This window comes from Mustela nivalis (assembly GCF_964662115.1).
Source record: "Mustela nivalis genome assembly, chromosome: 10".
NCBI classification, from domain to species: Eukaryota; Metazoa; Chordata; class Mammalia; order Carnivora; family Mustelidae; genus Mustela; species Mustela nivalis.
In genome coordinates, this window is record NC_139029.1 from 100,383,392 (window position 1) to 100,405,578 (window position 22,187).

Genomic DNA, 22,187 nt, shown 5'->3' on the forward strand with positions numbered 1-22,187 from the left:
TAGTAGAACTTACCTGATAGCACTCTGTTGAGGCTTAAATGTGAGCAAGTCCCAATGCCTGATAGACAGTAAATCCTCAATAAGTGGCAGCCAGTACTGGTTACCAGCAAAGACCCAGAGCACACTCCCCTTTGATGAGCTTGTTGCTTCCTGGGATGATGAGGCCAGGTGGCCTGTGCGGTGTTGGCATACAGCATGCAGGAGCAGCAGGGAGAGGCTCTGTCCTCAACAGCCCCTGAAACTGAAGCCAAGCCAGGTGAGGATGAACCAAATGAGGCCTCCCCAAGATCTAGGCCGGGGGATAGACACTGCTGATAGAGCCAGTCATGACAGGACCTCCTCCTCTGGAGCTGGGTTTGGCCTCTGCCCTTTGAGCAGCACTTCTCCCTGTGCTCGAGGCCTGACGGTCACTCTTGTCACCTTTCCAATCAAGGTTCATTCAGTCCTAGCATTCATCATTTCTGCTTTGTTCTAGAACCCACCAGAAAGGGTACTAAATGACAATAGAGCTTTCTCGCCCTCTGTCCTTTTCTTGTATAGAGTAAGGAGGAGGCATGTGATGATAACAGACCTGCAAGAGATTCACAGGCTGCTCTACTACAGCGGCCACCCATGAGGGGCCACCGTGCGGCGACTCCCACGGAGCCAGAAGCATCTTCCTGGCCCTGAAGGCATGACCGGCAACACACTCACCAGGCCAGTTGTCAAATATCACTAAGTTTCAAGATGGTGACTGCAGAGCACTGAACCAAGCAGGGGCCCTTCGACGCACAGGACCCCGTGTGACAGCACAGGTCACGTGCTCAAGAAGTGAGTCCCACCTTGCAAGTCCATAGTGCTAGGAAAACTGGCCAGTAAGCCTGCCAGAGAGCCTCTCAGGAAGCAGGAGAATCTCCTGAACCCATGTTTAGGCTTGGGGTGGTAACAGAAGAAGTGAAGGTGGAAGGTTGGAATAGATGCTAACAGCCGGAACTTCTTGGAAGGCAGAACCTGGGTGTCAGCCTGCGGTGCCCAGGACCAGGCCTGTTGTGCGTGTCACCTTCTCACGCGGGTGGCCTGTCCTTGTGGACTTCCCCCCCCTCTCATGGAGGGCTAGGCCAACACAGGCTCTGCTGCTGAATGGGACTAGAGCAACCCTGAGATTTCTCTGTCCTGCCTGGACTTTTTGTTGTCTGGTATCTCTCTTTTCCCCAGCTGAAATCACTTTTTCTGTATACTTCTAGGGTCAGGACCCTAAAAATTCCACACTTCCGGGGCAAGCCAACCAAAAGGCACTTGTCTTACCATGGATGGGTGACTGACCACGGAGTGGTGACCCGATTGCAGGTCTGGGAATCGTGCGTACCCAGTCGCTCATATAGGGCCTTCCCCTGCAAACATGTAGGTCTCGCGCGTGCGCACGTATCCAGCCTTTCCTCCCAAACAGGTAGGTCACGCGCGCGTGCACATGTGACTTAGCCCAAGTCTGACAGATCACAGTCCATTAAATAATGTGCGGTCACTTTATGCTCTGAAAGTTTGTACCTTCTAAAATTCATCTATTGAAATCCTAATGCCCGATGTAATGAAATTTGAACGCGAGGCTTTCAGCTCTGTCCTCAGGAATGAGCCTTCTTGATTTAGGACCAGCCCTAAAGCGGAGCCCATGCTTGCGCTGAGGGATTGTCATTCCCCAGAAACACTCTGAGGACGTGGGGCGCTGCCTTCATGTGGAACATTGACATGACCTTATTTCACATGCACCACAGTCTTCGAGTTATAACAAACATTAAACGCTCAATTGTTGGTCCCAGCACAATAGTAAAGAAAACAGAAGGAGGTCCACTGGTTTTCGAAACAATGGTCTCATTCAGCTTCCTGGTCACACATGTTGAAGCCTCCATTCCCTTGTAATGCTTAAAATTGCTTCAACCCATTATGGGGCAGGGTTCACTCCCTGCAGAGGCTTAGACAAACAGCCAAGTTCCTTAGGTGAGGGTCATCACCCGCTTTGCTTCCCTACCAGATGGTTTCCACTGCCTGGATATTATCCCTCCCACCTCCTGGCCTGCAGCTGGAGGACCTCCTCTCGTGGCCAACTTTACTTTGTCTCTTAGGAGCCTCGCCCTTGGCAGCTCTCCCCAGAAAAGTGAAACTTGCCAATGGAATTTAAATTAAAAGTCTTCAGAAATGGAAAATCAAGTTAGGAGGCACCTAGTAAGTGCTTGATAACAAGAATGAATGAATGAACAAATGAGTGAATTCACCCCAGGAGCTGACCCCTTCACTAATAAAGAAAAAAAAAAAAGACCTATATTTAGGGTTTCTGAATCTTGTTCTGCACTCTTCCCTACCTCCTTTAAAGTCCTGGAATAGTTTTGTTAGCACTGCAAATGTCGGAGATCTACCCCAAACCTACTCAAATGGAGTCTTTGGAGGAGTTTGAGTTTGGGCTGGACGTTGCTAACAAGCTCCTCAGGTAGCATCTTGGGTTGACAAAGTTTGTAAACTGTGTGTCACAGGCACTGTAGCCTCAAGAATGAACCAGATGCTGTCAGTCAGGGAGTTCTGCCATCGTGATTAATATCAAGTGGTTCTTTTTCTTGAATAGCAGTCTGGGGAAATATTAACAAATACTCACTTTGGTTTGTGGGCTGAGCTCAAGCAAAGAAAAGCTTCCAAGAGCCAAAGGACTCATAAAAACAAGTGCATGAAATATGCTACTTCACATTTCCACAGTAAAAGAGAGCTCATGGGTTGCTATTACCTGGAGAAAAACAGACGATGTTTAACAACGCATTAAAATGGTGCCTGGTTACTGGTTGTATCACAGGGAACTCCACATCTCACTTCATGCAACCAGCGAAGAGAGTGGGAAAAAAAGAGAATGCTCCTGGGTCCGGAGCACGCTAATTTCAGAAAAAAAGGCACCGAGGGTTTTCTGGAACAATTATTCTTCTGAAGTGTCAACTACAGAGTTCATGCCTAGATGTAACTGAATATTTTATCACTTAGGAGGTCTGTGGGGAATATTTCATGTTAGCTAATAAAGCCTGTAATGTTACACAGTCAAACTACATTCAGTTAGAGCTTGCTTCCAATAATTTATCTTCATGAACAAAACTCACTTCTGCTCCATGAAGGGACCATCTGGAAAGACCTCACGAAATCATGGTTTCGGTGGAGGACCAGTGTCCCTGCCTTATTCAGAAGCTGTGGGGGCACAAACTTGAAGTTCTTACTTGCTAGACAGAAAAGAGCACTGACTGCTTAACTTCTGGGGAGCAGAATATCGTGGTGTTTCATAAAGGCATAAACTTTCTACTTAGGTCTCTCTTACCTGTTCTTTTCTCTGTGAACTCATTGCCCATCATGCCTCCCATTTTAATCCCTCTCTTTATTTGTAAATGAAAGTGAGTCCCTGCTTTAAAAATATGTAGACATCAGTAAGCAGCATGAACTGAGTATTTTGAGGGACAAAGGGACAGCTTGTTCATTGTGACCTAGAGACTAGTGAAAAATAGAATAGGCTGATCACAGTGCTTTCCAACCATATTATAACTGGCTGTTTACTTGTCCAATATCCCCTCTTTGATGTAGCCTTGGAGGGCAGGGACCATGCTTTATTTCTCTCTGTCTTTCTATATCTAGACCACTGGAACATAACAGGCACTCATTAAGTATTTGTTGAGTGAATAAATAAAGCCATGATCAAAGGAATGGAGTGAAGGGTGGGGAAATGAATCCCTCAGAGTAAGATTAATGGATATAATAGTCCAATCACCTTGAATTTAATCAAAGGCTTACTGGAGGTTGCCAGGAAGCAAGAGCTCTTGGAGGTGTGAAAGGTAGATATGTTCATAAACAGAAACGAGTCCTTTCTATTCCTACAGGTCCTAAAAGACAATATGCTAACACCTCCAAGCTCTATGAGCTAACACCTGGCTCATAGAATACATGGAATAATTATTTGAAACAGAAGTGCTTTAACTCTAAAGAAAAAACAAATTGGTGTTTTTTAATGCACAAAAAACCGAAATTCCAAACTATGAGCTGTCCCTGCAGATTAAATGAATATCTGTTGTTCAGAATGCCCAAGAGAGCAAGCTTCCTACCTTGTCCTGGACGCACTTGACTCCCAGGAACAATCATGTGGTTTAAATAGAATTTGCTGTTTTCATTTCCATCCCACCCCACTGGCCAGAGTGATTGTTTCAGAGGTCAGGATGTAACCTGAGTCAGGTCAATCGTTTGACCCCTTTCCTGGCCACAACCCATGGCTCAGAACGAGATATGAATGGAGCCTACAAGGGGCCAATAAGAGCCCTTCCCGGGGTTAGTATGAGGGTCTCAGGTCTCTGGGGATAGAGATGCAAGCCTGTGGGTTGATCCAACCACCCACAGTGCAGAAGGAGCTATTCTCAGCAGGAGAGAGACTCCAGAGTCCGAAAGAGAGAGAGAGAGAGATCATAAGCGTCCTTGGGCCCTTCCTGTGGATTCATGAAATTTCTGTCTGCCCTGCACATCTGAATAGGTGTCTGTCATCTGCAGCTTAAAGAGATCTAATGCACTCAGCTCGATGCTCTAGGCTTAGCAGTATCAGGTGAGGTTAGTGCCGTTCTTGGTAAAAAAGATGATTGTGTCACATTTACATGTCCTCATGCGATCGTTAGCATCCAGCTGTTAAAGCAAGTAGCTCTCCAAGCAATTCAATTCCTTGTGAAACCAAACACAAATGACTTCTTTTCAAAATTCGGCTTTGTTTGTTTTGAAAAAATACAGCTTTATGTCTTGTGCCATTGCAATATTTTATTTCGATGGTTCAGAAATTTGCTTTAAAACTTTCAAATGACTCTTATCTGCACTGATGTATTTCCTAGACTATGTCAGTCAAATGTTGATCTCTGTTGTTTTTCCATTATCTGTTATGCTCTAGAACTTCTGCAGCTGGCTGCCTGAGCTTAGCTACTTTGCAAAGGAAGATCCTCTACTTTCTTTAAATTAAAATCAATACAGAAATTGCTTTGAGCTGCCCCCTTCCTCTCATGGATGTCTTAGATCTGGGCCACAGATTTCTGTTCCATTTCAGCCAAAACAAAACAGAATAAAATCAAAATTCACAGGAGAAACCAAGAAGTAGTGAAATAAATAATACCAAAAAAAATCAAATAATTAGAAAGATTGTTAGTTTTTTGTTTGCATACAAGACAGAATGCAATACACTATCCGTTATGGAGACTACCAAGAAAGCAAACTCCATCTTAGGCTGAATAACAGAGGACTCTTTTCTATATAACAAGGAAGATGATTGACAATTCTGTTTTTCATTTATCAATGTGATTACCACGATGAGTCTGTATTATGACGGGCAATTCAGGGTACCACCCCTGGAGAGTGACAGTCACAAACCAATGAAGATCCATCACCTAGGAAACTGTAGATCTGAAGTCTGACATTTTGAGGAATGAGTGTGAATACTGAGAATGAGCTAGAAACGAAAACAAACTGTAGAAAAGTGCACTTCTACACTCCCGTGAGGTGGAAAAGAGTCACTGCTTATCAAGAATCATAGAGAGGGGATTGATGCAGAGTTCTAGAGTTCTCTTCTAGAGTTCTCTATCCATAGCCCTTTAGCTATGGATAACACAGCATAAGGAGGAGCAAAGAGAGACCCTAGCTAGCTCTGCCACATATGATTACATAGTACTGGGCAAGGTTTTAATCTGGGAGAGTCTCAAGTTTTTCATCTATTAAAATAGCAATAATACTATAAAACTTCTGTGTTTCTGTGAAAATTAAGTAAGATAAAGTATCGCCCAAATGCCTTCAATGTATCCCGCCCCTCCTCCACATATAGAATGTGCACAAATCAACCACCAATTAATGCACTGACGAGGGGAGCGCCAGAATGGCAAATCTCGTTCAAAGGAGTATCGTAGAGAACAGAAATATTTGTAGTCACTGCCAGAAAGACTACTCGATGAGATTGCTAAATTAGTGGCAAAACTGGCTAATGATCCACAGGACAGCAAAACCGTAATAGCTTCGGGAATAATCTTTTCTCTGGGTGGAAATCCTTAACATTTCATTTCCGTGTGTAGAGAAGGGGGAGAGCTTTTTTTCCTCTCCTCGATTTAGGTTATATAGTGGAGGGTCTGTAAATAAGATCGACTAAAGACAGATCAACAAGAGAAGAACAGAAATCTGTAGCATCCAGAGCTGCATAAGTTAGAGGGGTGGTTAGAACCCGGGTTTATTTATTAATTTAGAGTTAGACAAAGGAAAAGGGGTTTAGAGTTTCTGGGCAGTTGGGTGGGTGAAGTGGGAGGCAGGTAAGGAGAAGAGGCAAGGACGGGAAATAAAGGTCTGTTAGTAACATCACTTACTACTTCTTCCTGATCTGACAGGGAAACACCTTTCTAAAAATTGAAATTGCCTTGATAACTGTAAGTCTCGTTTGTGGAACGAAAACTTCAGCCCTTTTTTTTTTTTTTTTTTAGTTTTTTTCCTGCATCTGCTGGTTCTTGATGGCTTTTAGTTTAAAATAATCCATATATCAGAAGCATATTTTGAGGTGGTATATTCTGGTACCCCTCATGTGGGGAAAAAAACACATGTTGCATTTGGATAAGAAATGCTTTCAACAAGTTAACACCCACCGTTACAGAGCTGTAAAATATCCTAGTGGACAGTAAACTGTGAGTCACTGCCATGCCCCCAGAGAATGAGCTCATGCTGGGGTGGGGCTGCGAGGTGGCGCTCCCGGGTGACACCCACAGGACATGTGGTCACCCTGGTGCTTACTTCCAAGTGCTTGGGTCCCGCCCACCCCAAATGCCTCAGTAGACTAACAAACTGCCTCAGGCTCCATCCCACCAAAGCCCAGCTTCATTTTCAGTTTTCCTAGGATTTCCTAGAATCTTCTGGTCACTTTGAGGCCCTGCCTGCCATGGTTAGCTTTCCGTGTCCCCCTGACCAGATTATGGTGCTCAGGTATTTAATCTAATATGGATCTAGGTGTTGGTACAGCGTTGGTTTATCGATGTGGCTAACTAACCTCCACAGTCAGCTGGATCTTATGGGAAGGAATCTAACTTGGTAATATGGTCGGGCCTGATCCAATCAGTGGAGCAGAGCTGAGGTTTCCTAAGGGAGAGAAAATTCTGCTTCAAAACTGCAGCTTTAGCTCCTGCCTGAGAGCTCCCAGCTCGCCAGCATGCTCCACAGGTTTGGGACTTGCCAGGCCCTGGTCACCAGCTGGCCCCCGAGACCTGACCTTTACTGCTCACCTGCTTATACCCATTGATCTTCGTCCCACATTTCCCCTTAAGCATCTCCTTCCAGCTTGTGTCTTAATTCAGGCAAAAGATCTGAGGGGCATAACATGGGATGATGGGTATCAAATGTACCCTTTGAGGCAACAACAGCTGGACAAAGAGCTCTGCTGGCCCAGACCACCTTGACTCACGCCTACGAAGATGGACCATGGAGCGACCGGTCGAGTGACTGCCAGTCACTGTCTCATTATATACTCAAATCTCCACAAAGGAGCACAAGACTCATTCGCAGAACATAGAACATTTGTTTACGCGTGTTTCCTTAAGGCGTCTACGTGGCCTTAGACTGCCTCTACGATGACGAGGCCCCCCTTTTAAGTAGTCATTATGATGCAAGCTGGCTGGGTCCAAGGACCCAGAGAGGGCCCAGCAGGACTAGCCACGAGGGTCTTGGCTTTGTGTAGGATAGAAATCCAATGTAAGCTGAGAGGAAGTGAGAGCCGAGATGCTGAAGACTTATGGAGACTGTAGGTAACAGTGTCTGGGAGACTCAGAAGGAAATGAAGAGCGAGTCTCAACTTTGCCTTGGGCCTGCGGTTTTTACTAGGGACGGTGGCCTGGTGCACATGTCTTCTCAGGCATCCAGGAACGAAGGGGAGTGTTCAGGTGTCCTCTGTAAGTCACTTACGCTCAGGAACCAGGGGTCCTGAGAAGTCCAGTCACTCCTTAGACATTACCTATTGTGCTCACAGGCTCCAAAGAGGTCATTAAGTGCTTGGTTGTACAAGAAAAACATATCTTAGCTGTTCTGTAAGTCATGTGTGTAAGGCAGAGGCATAGGTCCCAGCGAGAACAGAAGCAAGAAAAGAAGTGAAAAAAGCAGGTTTTCATGGGGTCCCTTTAGTTTTCCTCTCTCAATCCTGATCCTAAATAAAAGGAACCCATTCACCCTGGCTTGAGGAGTGATGGCTTTGGAAGTTTTCCCCTGTGATCTCCTTATTTGCTACAAATAAAGCTTCCTTTGTGTGACAGCTCCACCTGGCGTGCTTTGTAGCTGTGACTCACCAAGGAGCCCACTCAGTTCTGTTACCTTCCCACAATCACATAAGCCGTTCCTTTGAAACAAACACACAAATTTATAAATATATTCATGTATAAACATATATTAAATATATACAAATATAAATATATAAATATACACACAGGCATATATATACATATACATATATATGTATATGTATGTATGTGTGTGTATGTATACATATACAAATATAAATTATATATATATATATATATATAATTGGTTCTGATTCCCTTGCCAGGTCTCTTTCTCGGGGCGGCTGCCACCCTTACTCTGTGCTAATTTGCTCCACGCACAAGCATTACTAAACTTCACTAATCCAAGGCAGAGAGTGTTACTAACTTGAACAAAAGTTTTGGTGATAATCTTTCTCTAGGAAATACAACAGAGCGGGAAGTTGAAGATCATTGTTCTTAACAGCCATCTGTGAGCAGCACAAAAGTCTTTTTACTGCTCAGCATTTTCTTGATCCCAACCTGCTGCTGTGTTGGAGCCCATCCTCTCCCCAAATCTGTCTTCCTCCTCTCTTTTCTTGGATATCAGGGCTCTAATTTCAATCTCCTCCAATGCCAAAAGAAAACCCCAAATTTCCAACATTCTTTTCTATGAAGAATATAAATTCCAAGGAGGCAGGAATGTTGGTCCCTTTTATTTTCTGATAGATGGCAAGCGCTGAGAAGAAACCAGTGCCGTGGGGTGTCTGGGTGGCTCAGTGGGTTAAACCTCAGACTTCGGCTCAGGTCATGATCTCAGGGTCCTGGGATCGAGCCCCGCCTCAGGCTCTCTGCTGGGCGGGGAGCATGCTTCCTCCTCTCTCTCTGCCTGCCTCTCTGCCTACTTGTGATCTCTCTCTCTCTGTCAAATAAATAAATAAAATCTTAACAAAAAAAAGAAAAAGAAAAAGAAACCAGTGCCGTAAGGCATTCAATAACTTCTTACTGGACGAATGAATGAATTGAATGAATTAAATAAATGCAAATCTTCTCCCAGTGACTCCCATTCTCGCTTAGCACCAAATGCCCTACTTTGAATAACTGAAAAAGCCCATGAACAATCTTTGCAACATAAAATGTCCCGTCTTTTGCTAAATGGTTGGCAGTAGCTATGAGTTTATGTTGGCTATAATCCCCAGTTATTCAAACACTCATGTAGGAGTCTTTGTGAAGGTATTTTGTAGATGTGATTAAAGTCCATCATCAGCTGATACTGTAGGGGAGATAATCCCAGGGCTAATCTGGGAGGCTATGATTCAATCAGTTGAAAGGTTTAAGAGCAGAACTGAAGCTTGTCTGAAGACGAAATCCCGCCCATGTATGGCAGCTTTGGCTCTTGCGAGAGAGTTCCAGGCTGCCCTTCTCAACGGCCCGCGCCTTTAGTTCAGCCCCGAGAACTGTGTAAGCCAATTTCTTGTAATAAACCTCTTAGTGTATATCCCTTGCTGGTTCTCTTTCTCAGGCTAAGTCCTGAATATTACAAGAAGGTGTAAGGTTGGTGGTCACAATAATATTTTTTAAGGCATTTTTTCTTCCCTTCTTCTGTATAAAGACCCTGACATGGCATTTAAAACATAATGAACATTAATTAAGTGGTAGTTATCATTATTAATCTAGAATTCAGAGAAAACCACCTAAATCTGGGATTTACTTGGATTTTGCCAGTCTTTGAGATCTGGTAATTTCTGTCAGAAAAGCTTCCCACACTTGATTGATAGATGACCCACTAAGGGATAGTCCTGTTCACTGCTATCATTCATTTTCGATCTGACACAGCCCAATTTTAGAATAAGTTTTTCTCTGATAAAATATGTTTGATTGAGCAGGATCCCAGTGGAGGTAATCTATAGAAGGGTGTTGTAGATAGAGGGCATCTACAGCTGTCCCTGTCTTTTATTTATTTATTTATTTATTTATTTATTTATTTATTTATTATTTTTTAAAAGATTTTATTTATTTGACAGACAGAGATCACAAGTAGGCAGAGGGGCAGGCAGAGAGAGAGGAAGGGAAGCAGGTTCCCTGCCGAGCAGAGAGCCTGATGCGGGGCTCAATCCCAGGACCCTGGGATCATGATCTGAGCTGAAGGCAGAGGCTTTAACCCACTGAGCCACCCAGGCACCCCAATTCTTATTTATTTTTCCAACAAGGCTCTATGCCCAACATGAAGCCCATCATGGGGCCCAATGCCCAGTGTGGAGCTCGAACCCATGACCCTGAGATCAAGACCTGAGCTGACATCAAGAATCAGACACTTAACTGACTGATCCACCCAGGTGCCCGGTCCCTATCTTTTAAATAACCTCTCCACATTCTGGTATTTCCCATATTGTGAATTCTGTCTCCCCAAGAAAGAATCTTTGTTAACTTCTTATATTTCTTAGCTGCTTTGCTGCTGGAGGATGGACATGTGACTTAGAGCCCAGAGGTCAGTTACCAACTGGGAGCAAGGCTTGGTTTGGAATGAGTTCCCTGAGACTAGGCCTGGCGCCTGACACTAGGCCTGGAACGGTGGTGGCCGTGGCTCCCTCATGAAGTTCTGTGGCTCAGGTGTCGTTCCTGGAAGTCTGGTCTAGAATACAATACTGCAGCCCTCTCAACAATGCTGAGAGTTGTATCTAGGGCCTCATAATAAATCCAAGAGTGGTTTGACTGTCAGGAGCTGAGCGCCCTGCCTGACACAAATGAGTTAGGTATGGGAGATGCTTTACACAACTTTGCAGAATTAATTATACATGCTGTGCTTACACTTATATTCAAGTTATACATGTAAATTATGCCTTTGGGGGTGGAGACTTTCTAATAGTAAAATGAGTAAAGTTGAAAAATAAGTCTCTATCCCATTATCCCCAACTCTACAGTCTGATTCCCAGGACAACAACTATTAACAATTCTTGAGTTCTTAAAAAAATGTTGGTACACACACACACACACACACACACACACACACACACACCCCTAATTCTTTTAAACTCAAAAGGAATATACTATGATTTCCTGTAACTTGATTTTTTTAAAAAGTCTCAATACATCTTCATTATCTTTCTAAATCAGTATAGATTTACCTCCTTATTTTTATGGTTATATAGTAATCTAATATTTGTATGTGTTTTAATTTATTTAAATGGACCTTATTGATGGGCATTTAGATTGTCACTAAATTGCTGCTCTTCCCATACTGCCTTCCACATCTTTTGTAAGTTAGTACAATGATATGCCTTTGTACACACACATATCCATTTGTGCAAGTTTATCTACAGAATAAATTCCCAAAGTAGAATTGTGACATCAAAGGGTGTTTGAATTTTAAATGTTGATAGATATTGCCAAATTCCCCTCCAAAAATGTTACCGAAATGTATTTTACACTCAGCAATTTTCCCCTCAAGCATTAATGAGCTTTAAACTGCAGCAGCTGGAGTTTTGTTTGTTTGGTTGTTTTTAGAATTTTGCTTCTTAAACATTGCTTTCTGGGCCTACTTGCTTACTCCAACAAAAGAGCAGAAGCAAGGAGATGAAAATGAGATAGGACAGAGGAAGCCGAGATGGACAGGCTCAGACCCAAGGACTGAGAGTGGCACAGACCAAGGCGCAGGGCTCAGGCAAGGACTCTTGGGTTGGCAGTGTGTTGACCAGGGAACACGGTCCTCAGACAAGATGGAAGTTTGCAGGGCTTCCTTCGAATCATCAGACATGGGGCTGCAGACACAATAGACTTAGGGAGGTGAAGCATGTCAGTGCAGATGACGCAGGAGCTACAGGAAAGCAGCCCACACTTACATGGCCTGTCCCAGGATGTGGTCCAGCATTCTGTACGTTATACAAAAGAAGCTCTGTGTGCTTCCCAGCCTTGAAGAGACACCCGGAGTCTAAACTATATGAAGTGCTACAACCCTTCTCATATCATTCACATATTCAGGTCCACTAGTTAAGGTATAACATTAACACTGACCATGAGTATTTCTCTGGCTCTGTTGCCTCCTGTTTTCTCAGGAAGACTAGCTTTGCTCACACTCCTCCCGAGTAGTTCTGACTTGCTAATTATTGTCTGCATGTGCTCAGGAGACCAATTCTCTTGTCTGTGAAAGTGGGATCATCTTAGAGCCTCCTCTACTTCTCTGAGTGATGATGATGGCATCTTCTCTGTCAGTGTTCAAAGAAGCGATTATGCTTTTGGCAGTGAAAGAAACCAGAATATGTTATCCCAAAATATGCCACTTTGTCCTAAGGATTATTTTGAGCTGAAGGTGATTGAGAAGTAGAGACAAGAGAAGCTCTCTGCCCTTCCTCTATTTGCCTAAAAGCAGGACATGAAATTTCAAAGGTGTCCCTTCTCCCGTCTCTACCAGGAAGAACAAAAGTTATTCACTGAGGACAATTTATCAGGTTAGAGAAGGCACCAGGGGAATCTACATGACAAATTTTACTAACTAGCCTTTATATACCATTAGATACCCAGATAGTTCTCTTCCCACAGTTTGCTGCCCTTGCAAAGGCACAGACCTCTTTCCTTGTCCTGTCATTTCTCTAAACGTTTTTGTTCCTTTTTGAGGATAGTCTATAAACCTGAATTCTAAACTACCTTTTTGGGTTACCATCTCTGGTTACCCCCACATGTTACATGTATAACACACATGTTTAAAAAAATTGATTTTCTTTTGCTAATCTACCTTTTATACAGAGCCCAGCCAAGGAACCAAGATAGGTGGAGGGAAAGTTTTTCCTTCCATGCTCTTATTGTATCGTTGTCTCTTTCTCTCTTTGGATCGATTAGTACTTGCTTAATAAGTTGAGGTGCTCTGATACTGGTTGCATATATATTTATAACTGTTACATGTTCTTGACAAATTGTTTCCTTGATCATTTTATAATGACCATCTTTATCTCTTTTTACTGCTTTCGTCTTAAAGTCTATTTTGTCTGATAGAAGTATCGCTGTCTCTGCTCTCTTTTGGTACCCACTTGCATGGCATGTCTTATTCCATCCCTCACTTTGAGTCTGTGTGTGTCTTTAAAGCTGAAGTCAGTCTTGGGTAGACAGCATATAATTGTGTCTTGTTCTTTTAAATCATCCAGCTATTCTGTGCCTTTTGAGTGAGAATTCAATTTACATTTAGTGTAGTTATTGATACTGAGGCCTTACTAATGCTCTTTTATTAAATATTTTCTGATTGTTTCATAGTTCTCTTGTTCCTTTCTTCCTTTATGCTGCCTTCCTGTGTGAACTGAAGATTTGCTGTAGTAGTATGCTTTGATTCCCTTCTTTTTATTTTTTGTGACTCTTCAGTGGTTTTTGCTTTGAGGTTACCATGAAGCTGACATAAAACATCTTACAGATGTAGTACTCTATTTTATGCTGATATGAACTGAACTTTGACCACATGTATAAAAACTGCCCTTTTACACGTTCCCTTTTTATGTTTGTGATATCACAATTTACCTCCTTTTATATTGTGCATTAGTTAACAATTACTGTAGTTGTAATTATTTTTAATACTCTAGTCCTTAACTTTTGTATCAAAATTAAATGGTTAATACTTCTCTATATCATGTTCTAGAATTTTTTTGAATTTGACTATATATTTAACTTTACTAGCATCTTGTATATTTTCATATGTTTTCATGTTAGTAATTAATGTCCTTTCATTTTAATTTGAAAAAATAAAATCCTTTCAGTATTTCTCGAAAGGCAGTTCTAGTGTTGATTCTCTCAGCTTTTGTTTGTCTGGAAAGCCTTTCTTGCCCTTCATTTCTGAAGCACAGCTTTACCAAGTCACGTGTTCTTGGTTGCCAGATTTTTTCTTTTGGCACTCTGAATGTATCATCCCATATCTCCTGCACTGCCAGGATTCTGCTGAGAAATCCACTGATAGCCGAATGGGAGTTCCTTTGAAAGTTACAAACTTTCTTTCTTTCTTTCCTTCTTCCTTCCTTCCTTCCTTTCTTTTTTTTTCTTTTTCTCTTGCTGCTTTTAAGAATCTTTTTTTTTTTTATTTTTGAGGTTTTAATATAATGTGTCTTTGAGGAATCACTTTAAGTTGATTCTGTTTGATGGCCTATGAATTTCATGAACTTGAACATCCACATCTCTTCAGGTTTGGGAAATTTTCAACCAGTCCTTTAAAGAAGATTTCTGTCCCCTTCTCCTGGAATAGTAAAATAGAATTTCTTGATGATGCTTCATAGATCTCATAAACTTTCTTTATTCTTTTTCATTATGTTTTCTTTATTCTACTCTGACTGGATATTTCCAAGGTTCCTGTCTTCTATCTCACATATTCTTTCATCTGCTTGACCCATTTTTGCTAGTGAAGCTCTACTGATTTTGTTTGCTTGTTTCATTCATTGTATTCTTTGGCTCCAGGATTTCTGTGTGGTACTTTTAAAAATTATTATTGCTGTCTCGTTTTAATTTTCTCATTTTGTTTATAGATGGTTTTCCTGATTCAATGTACTGTCTTTCTGTGTTTCCTTGTAGCTCGTTGAATTTCCTTAAAGCATATATTTTGAATTCTTTTTCAGGTAAATTGTAGATTTCCATGTCTACAGGTCCAGTTAATGGAAGATTGTTGTGATCTTTTGGTGGTGTCATTTTACTTTGATTTCTCATGTGCCTTGGAGTTTTGCCTTGCTGTCTCCAGAGCTGAAGTAGCATCACCTCCTCCAGTCTTTACTAACTGCTTCTGGGAGAGAGATATCTTTCTTCAGCCCTGCTAGGGATTCTGAGGCTATCTCAGAACTTCTGTGGATATACCTGCTCAATGCTCCTGGCTCCCCATTGATTCTTAGGCTTGTATGCCTTCTCTAGGTTCTGCAGCACACCAGGCTGAGGGCTAACTGTCCATCTTTTGTCTTCCCAAAGGTGACAGTGAAACTCAAGTTTGTGGTTTTTCCCTGGCTGGCAGATTTGGGCCAGCTTTCTGTATGTGCTCACTCTATGTCTTCCAAAGCCTGCTTGCACTGCAGGTGGGAGCACACATGGGGAGCCTGTTACTGGGTGATGGGTGTGGCATGCCAAGAGCTGGGGTGCCAGTGGGCCAGCTGGAGAGATTGCAAGTGGGATGTTCCCAGCAGCTGGGGGTGGGCCTGTTGATGGAGTCCTTTTGCAGCTAGCAGGATTTTTGTCCCTTTAGTGTCCCCAGAAAGCCTCATCTGCTGATTTCTCTGCCTCATTCTGCTTCCTATTCATGTAGCTCATGATTCGATACTTGGGTGGGGTGAGAGAGAAATGAACCCCTCTAGCAATGCACTGCACAGCAGGGGAAACTGGGTGTCCATGTGCACTCCTTTTCCTTGCAGGATGGATCACAGGCATACAGGGTCTCTCTTGGTCCTAAGCTGTTCCACCATGGGGAAAGATTAAAAAGATAAAGTCACACTCTTTCTCTTGTCCATTCCAATGTGTCCAAATCTCTCTCTCTATTTTTTGCTGCAAAAGAGTACCAGAACTTTCCCCCTAGAAACCAGAACCTCCATATTGGCTCTCATTCATGGGAGTTTTTGTGAAACAGTACTTTCCAGGGGCTTCAGGTCTACAGCCAAGAGGGGTAGAGGTACATTCATGGGCTACTGCAGCAGCCACAGCTGGAGTAAAATTCTATTACCTTATAAATGGGTGGCCAAGATCTAAGATGAAACCTGTAGCAACCTTGCTAGGGTTCCATGGATACCCTTTTGAGAAACTCTATGCTAAAGGCTAAATGAATTAATAATACATGCAAAGGTCTCAGGAGACTGGTGCAGAGTGGTAGCTACTACTGCCCTGGGAACAAAGGAACTTGTCATTGGGGAGATGCCTGGTATTAATCCCCCAAACCGTAATATAATAAGGTTATTGCCTTAATGAAACTAAGTATACTTAAGTTCTCTGGGCACACCAAGGAGGAGCTCTACAAGTTTGCTTTACAGAATTAAGAGGTGGTTTTTACCTAGTTGTGGTAGTTGGCTGAGATTAGAAAAAAATGATTCGATGTTTCCCTGTCAGACATTGGAAGGAGAGGGTGCTTTGGATAGAGAAATCACAGGCAGGGGTAACCTATATACAAGATGATCACTAGCAAGAGAAAACTGTGAAGGAAAGGTTTGCATTATATTTCTATTTAGTCTTCAGTACACACAGATGATCATTTCCTAGTACACTTTTGCCTTGATCGGAACTGTTGGAATTGAAAAGTATTTGCTAAATCTAACTTCCTTATATGAACCAGACAATTTGTAAAATCCAAACAAATTTTAGTTTACTAATGGCCACAACAGAGAAGTGTGCACTTTTTAAAAAAAACGTTTTATTTATTTATTTGACACATACACACACACAGAGCAAGCACCAACAGGGGGAGCAGCAGGCAGACGGAAAGGGGGAAGCAGGCGGCGAGCTCGGCCCAATCTCCAACCCCTGGGATCAGAACTGAGCCAAAGGCAGACACTTAACCGGCTGAGCCACCCAGGTGCCCCAGAAGTATGCACTTAATAACATTTGGTTCTAGAAAAATAAAAAGGAACAAGATTAGTTCATATTCTATATTCTTCCCTGCTCCAAGCTTAAATTGGCATTCAGTAATTAGCTGAGAAATATAGGAACAGGTACGTTTGTGGCACTGATGCACTCTGACAATGTTTCGGGAAATTCATGATCATATTACCATTTCCTAATGAGCTTTCAAAAATACTTTACACTGAACAAACCTGGTGCTATTTCCAGAGCAACTTGTTGGGATTTGAAAGCAAATCTTAGCTCTTAAGAAGAATGAGAGAGATTTAAGGAGGTGTGGAGAGAATGCTGAACTGAATCCAAAATCTCTTTATAAATGTATTTTGAAAAATAAAAAATTCAGCATTGTTTTTAAGTCAGAACTTCTAGAATGAGAAATAGAAATTGGCAAGTCTTATAATATGCAGACTTGGCCAAAATAGTCTTTCACTTTTTGAAGGTTTTTTTCTTTTCTTTTTCTTTTTTTTCATTGTTAGTGAAAGCTCTGTTGCTGCCTTGAGCTTGCAAGCTCTTTGGGCAGAATCCTTGCTCTGTTCAGAGAACAAGAAAAGAGTCATAGGGCACCTGGGTGGCTCAGTGGGTTAAGCCGCTGCCTTCGGCTCAGGTCATGATCTCAGGGTCCTGGGATCGAGTCCCGCATCGGGCTCTCTGCTCGGCAAGGAGCCTGCTTCCCTCTCTCTCTGCCTGTCTCTCCATCTACTTGTGATTTCTCTCTGTCAAATAAATAAATAAAATCTTAAAAAAAAAAAAGAGTCATAGTGGAATTCTCACTGCAGAAAGCAGGTCCAAGGGACATATGAGTGTCCCTCTCTTTGTTACTCTTATGGCTGCAGTGATGGGTGCCAAGAGTCTGCGGCCCATGCCACCACCATGGGTTCTCATCAGAGCCTCAGGGACAGCATGGCGGTCAGGAGCTTCCAGTGCCATCCAAAGGGGTCAACGGCATAGAGCACAAGAGGAGGGACAATAGAAATTTGGGAATTGTCATTATCTGACTTCCCACGGTTACTCATTTTTTTCAAAGCCCTGAGGACCCCACTGTGAAAAACACTGTACCAGGAAGAGGAGATAGAGGAAAGAAAAGTAACAAGGGTGGAATGGGAAAGGACATGGGGTGGGACAGAAGGGAGAGGCAGAGAGGCAGAATGAGGGGAAAGGGCAGAAAGGGACCCTGGAATTCTGTTGGGAGGGAGGACCTTGCCAGGACCATCATTTGCTCCGAGCATGGTTGGCCCCTAGATGGCGCTGTGTAGTCAGCAAGTTCAGAAAACAACCCTTGTCAAGCACAGAATCCCAGCTTTCCCTCTGGTGCATTTATATATGTGGCACTGGTTTGGATCCTTTCCTCTACCCGGCTCCCAAATTAACTCCTAGATGCTGCCCTTTACCCCCCTCTCCCCTCCCTCCAGTCTCTTTGCTCTTTCTCACCTACCCTGTGTAATACTAAGTGCTTTATACATATGTATTCTCTCATGGATGCGGGTAGGAAGCCTGTACGAAGAGGCTGCTTTATGTGCTTGATGAATGGAAACACTGAGAGTCAGACATATGAAGCAAGAAGCACAAGCTCTTCCAATCATTAGGCTCAACAGCTGGGAGGCAGGGTTTGAATCCAGATCTGTGGGATTGCGTGGCCTGACAGTGGGCGTGGTCAGTGTCTTCTTTCCTGTGCATTTGCTCAGGGCCAGGCTGTCCTCTCAGTCAATTGACAATCTTTATTGGATTGCTGTAAATGAAGCCCTGCCCTGAGCCCTTTCAGGGAATGTCACAGGTGACTTCTTCCATGGGCAGGGGAGGGGGAGGGGTTGAGTCATTAGTTCACCCAGGAGGAACCCAAGGTGAGTGTCTTGCTTGTTGTTCACCAGAGTGACATAGCTGAGTGTGAGTAACCAGAAAAAGGGAGAGAGGGAAGAAAAAAGGGGAAGAAACAAAATAACCTAAGTCATCATTGCTTTCTTCTATTCTGACCATGAAGACCTTTTATTTTCCACTTAGAATTATACCTCTTAAGGTTCACAGAAGCAATAGACTAAGAATCCAAGAAATAGATCCTGTTCTCAAATAAGTATCTCAAATACTTATTTTTTATTAATTAAATGGTACAAAACTCAAGATAAAGATCACAAGTCAATGTTATTCCAGTGCTTATAATAATCTTTGAAAAAGAAATCATAACCATTCCATTTCACTGTCTAATTTGCTTGAAACTGGGGGATAGTGGAGAGAATGAGAGAGAGAGATAGAGGAAACAGAAGCAAAGGAGGGACCAAAGAGAAAGAGAAAGAAAATGGACCAAGAAGATGGTTGCCTGCAACAGGGCGCTCTTGGCCACCTGTGTCTTTCCTCAGGATCCTTTCTTGCCTTCTCTTGCCTATTTCTCCTTTGTATCTCCATGTTTTTTCTCTCTACACACATCTGAATGTGAGGAGGGGAAAAAAACAGAATTTAAAGGTGATTCACCCCCACTGCACATCTTACTGTCAGCCTCTTAACTACATGGTCATTTCCCCCCATGTTAAAAACAATGACTGCTCAGTCAATTATCAAGTCAGACAAGAAAATAAAATTAAGATAATTCTAGCCCCGACTAACCACTTTCTCAAAATTTACAAAACCGTTGAATGAGCCCAGTGTAGTTGTGTAGCTATAGAAGAAAAGATGCATTGGCGACAAGCAGTGATGACAAGCAAACAGCTTTAAAAATGGTCCCCTTTGTCCCTGGGACTGTACTGAGCAACTGGCAGGTTACAGAAGAGAGTAAAGAGGAGAGAATTAACAGAAAAAGCAAATATGAGATGATATAGTATTAATACTTTCTTTGTATAAAAGTTCTTCAGGGCTCATCAAAACAAAGGGTAATCTTGTCCACGAGAGAAAGAAGAGCTGCTTCTGTTCCATCTGGTAAAATCATCTTTTGTTAGAGAAGGTGCAGCCAAGTGTCCAGAATAATGACCTTCTTTAAGCCCCTCTGTAAACTGTCTGGGTTTTATCAGTGGTCCTGACTTCACAGAAAAGAGCAGTGTGAGAGGCAGGCATCCAAGTGGGTTGGCTTCCAACTTTCAAGACACATATAGGCAAAAACTCTTAAGTTGAGCAGCTGTGAACCGTGAATAGGAAGAACTCAAAATCCATTTGGTTGGAGTGTTAAGATGGAGCAAGAAAACAGTTACCGTTGAGTGTTAGTGCCATTGCGACCTCAATGAGATTTTATCTACAGAGTGAAAGATTAGGGGAGACCTAATTTATTGTCATTCAGAAGAAGTATTTATAAACTTGGCAGAGCCTCATGTGAGAGCAGAACAAAGGCTGCCAAAGGGGTTCATAAATTTAGATGGATGATCTGAACGTGTTTTGCACGTCCACTGCACGCAAGGGCTTATGTAGACAGAGCATGGCCCGAGCTCAGTCCCGAATCACCCTGCACGAAGCTGGTGCTATTTCTTCCTTTGGCACAGGATCTGGGGGGCAGCTGGAGTCAGGTTCTGTTAGAACTGGGATGGAGAATAAAAGGTCTTCTGAGGATGAGCCTGCAGAGTGGGGAAGGGACAGAAGGAAGCGGAAGGCTGCCCTGAAAGGCAGGGCAGGTTGCAGTGAAGACTGCAGGTTGCAGAAGACTCTTCCTGAACAGGGCATGAAGGAGAAGAAAAACCCTGAGGGTTAAGCTGGGGGTGGGGGAAGGGGGAGGGGCATGACATTACATGGAGAATGACACAAAGCAATAGCAGCATAAAGGCAAAGGGTTCATGGGGGGTGGGGGGGTGGACGGTAGAGGATGACAATGGTCTTGACCAGTAAGGCTCATGGGCCAAATCTGGCCTGCTCTCTGATTTTGCAAGTATAGTCCTATTGCAAGTTTTTATTTATTTACAAATTATTTATGGTTGCTACAATAATGGAGTTGAGTCATAGTAACAAAGATTATTATAACCTACACAGCCTGAAATATTTACTATCTTGCTCTTCACAGAAAACATATGCTGAGCTCTGGCCCTGACTGTGGTGTCCACGCCCTGCCTGCCCCTCAGGGAGAGAGGTAACTAGTCCATCGGGGCCGATGGGTCTTGATGGCAAAGCCTGATTCTACTCTACATTTATGATCTACTATTTATATTTATGTTGTATATGCTTAAAGCTTTGCCAGATTGTTCTTGAGAAAGTAAAGGTATGTCATATCTCATTAAAAAGTAGATAGCAGGGATGTCTGGGTGGCTCAGTCAGTTGAGCCACTGCCTTCAGCTCGGGTCATGATCCCAGGGTCCTGAGATCGAGTCCCACACTGGGCTCCTTGCTTGGCAGGGTGCTTGCTTCTCTCTGCTTGTGTGCGCTCTCTCTCTCTGACAAATAAATAAATAAATAATCTTAAGGGGGAAAAAAAGGAGATAGCAGGTGTTGCTAAGAGATAGGAGTGAATGCCCAAGAGACCTCTAATATAGCATCTCTGAGGACTCTCTTTCCTTAAAGCAGCAGCACACTGTTATGGGTTTAATTGCATACCCTTAACATTCATGTGTTGAAGCCCTAACCCCCTAGTACCTAGAATGTGACTTTATTTGAAAGTAGAGTTGTTGCAGATGTAATTAGGTAAGGAGAAGTCATTCTGATGGGCCTCAAATTCAATATGACTTGGTGTCCTTGTAAAAAGAGAAAATTGGGTAAAGACACAGAGAAAACGCCATGTGAAGACAAAGGCACTGAGCTTGGCAACACAGCAGCGGCCAAGGAAGAGCGAAGATTGCCGCAAACCCTCAGAGGGGAGGGGGAGGGGTCGGCAACAGATTTTCCCCCGTCCCCCCAACCAGAAGCTACTGCCCCTGACCATACCTTGATCTTGTACTTTTCAGCTTCCTGAACTCTGAGACAGGACATTTTTGGGGTTTAAGCCGTTCAGTTTGTAGCAAACTAACCATACCCACACATACAAGGTTTCCCATGTAGACGTTTTCTGCTGGCAAAGACCATCTCCCGAGGGGCCACTTTCATTCCCAGGGGACACTTACTTCAGCCCCAAGCTCCCAGGAGTCCAAGGGTTTTGCTTTCTTTCTCCCAGAAAACCCCAACTTGAGAGATAAGCCTCCTAACCCCTGACCTTCAGCTCTGGGATTGCCTGATTCCAACCATTTTTCCTTCCAGAGACTCTGGCATTGTCGTGGGCTTCCTCTGCATGCCCGCGCTTAAGATAAACCAGAAGTGCTTTATCATCCTTCTGATTCAGACTCATCTTCAGGGTTTAATCATGAGTGTCCAAGTTTCCCCCACAGGTCAGGAGTTCCTGCCACTGACTTACAGATCTGTATGTGCCCCAAACTTGGTGAGTCCCCTCCAGTCAGTTTTAAAGGTACTTATTTATAGGACTGTATTTTATCAGGT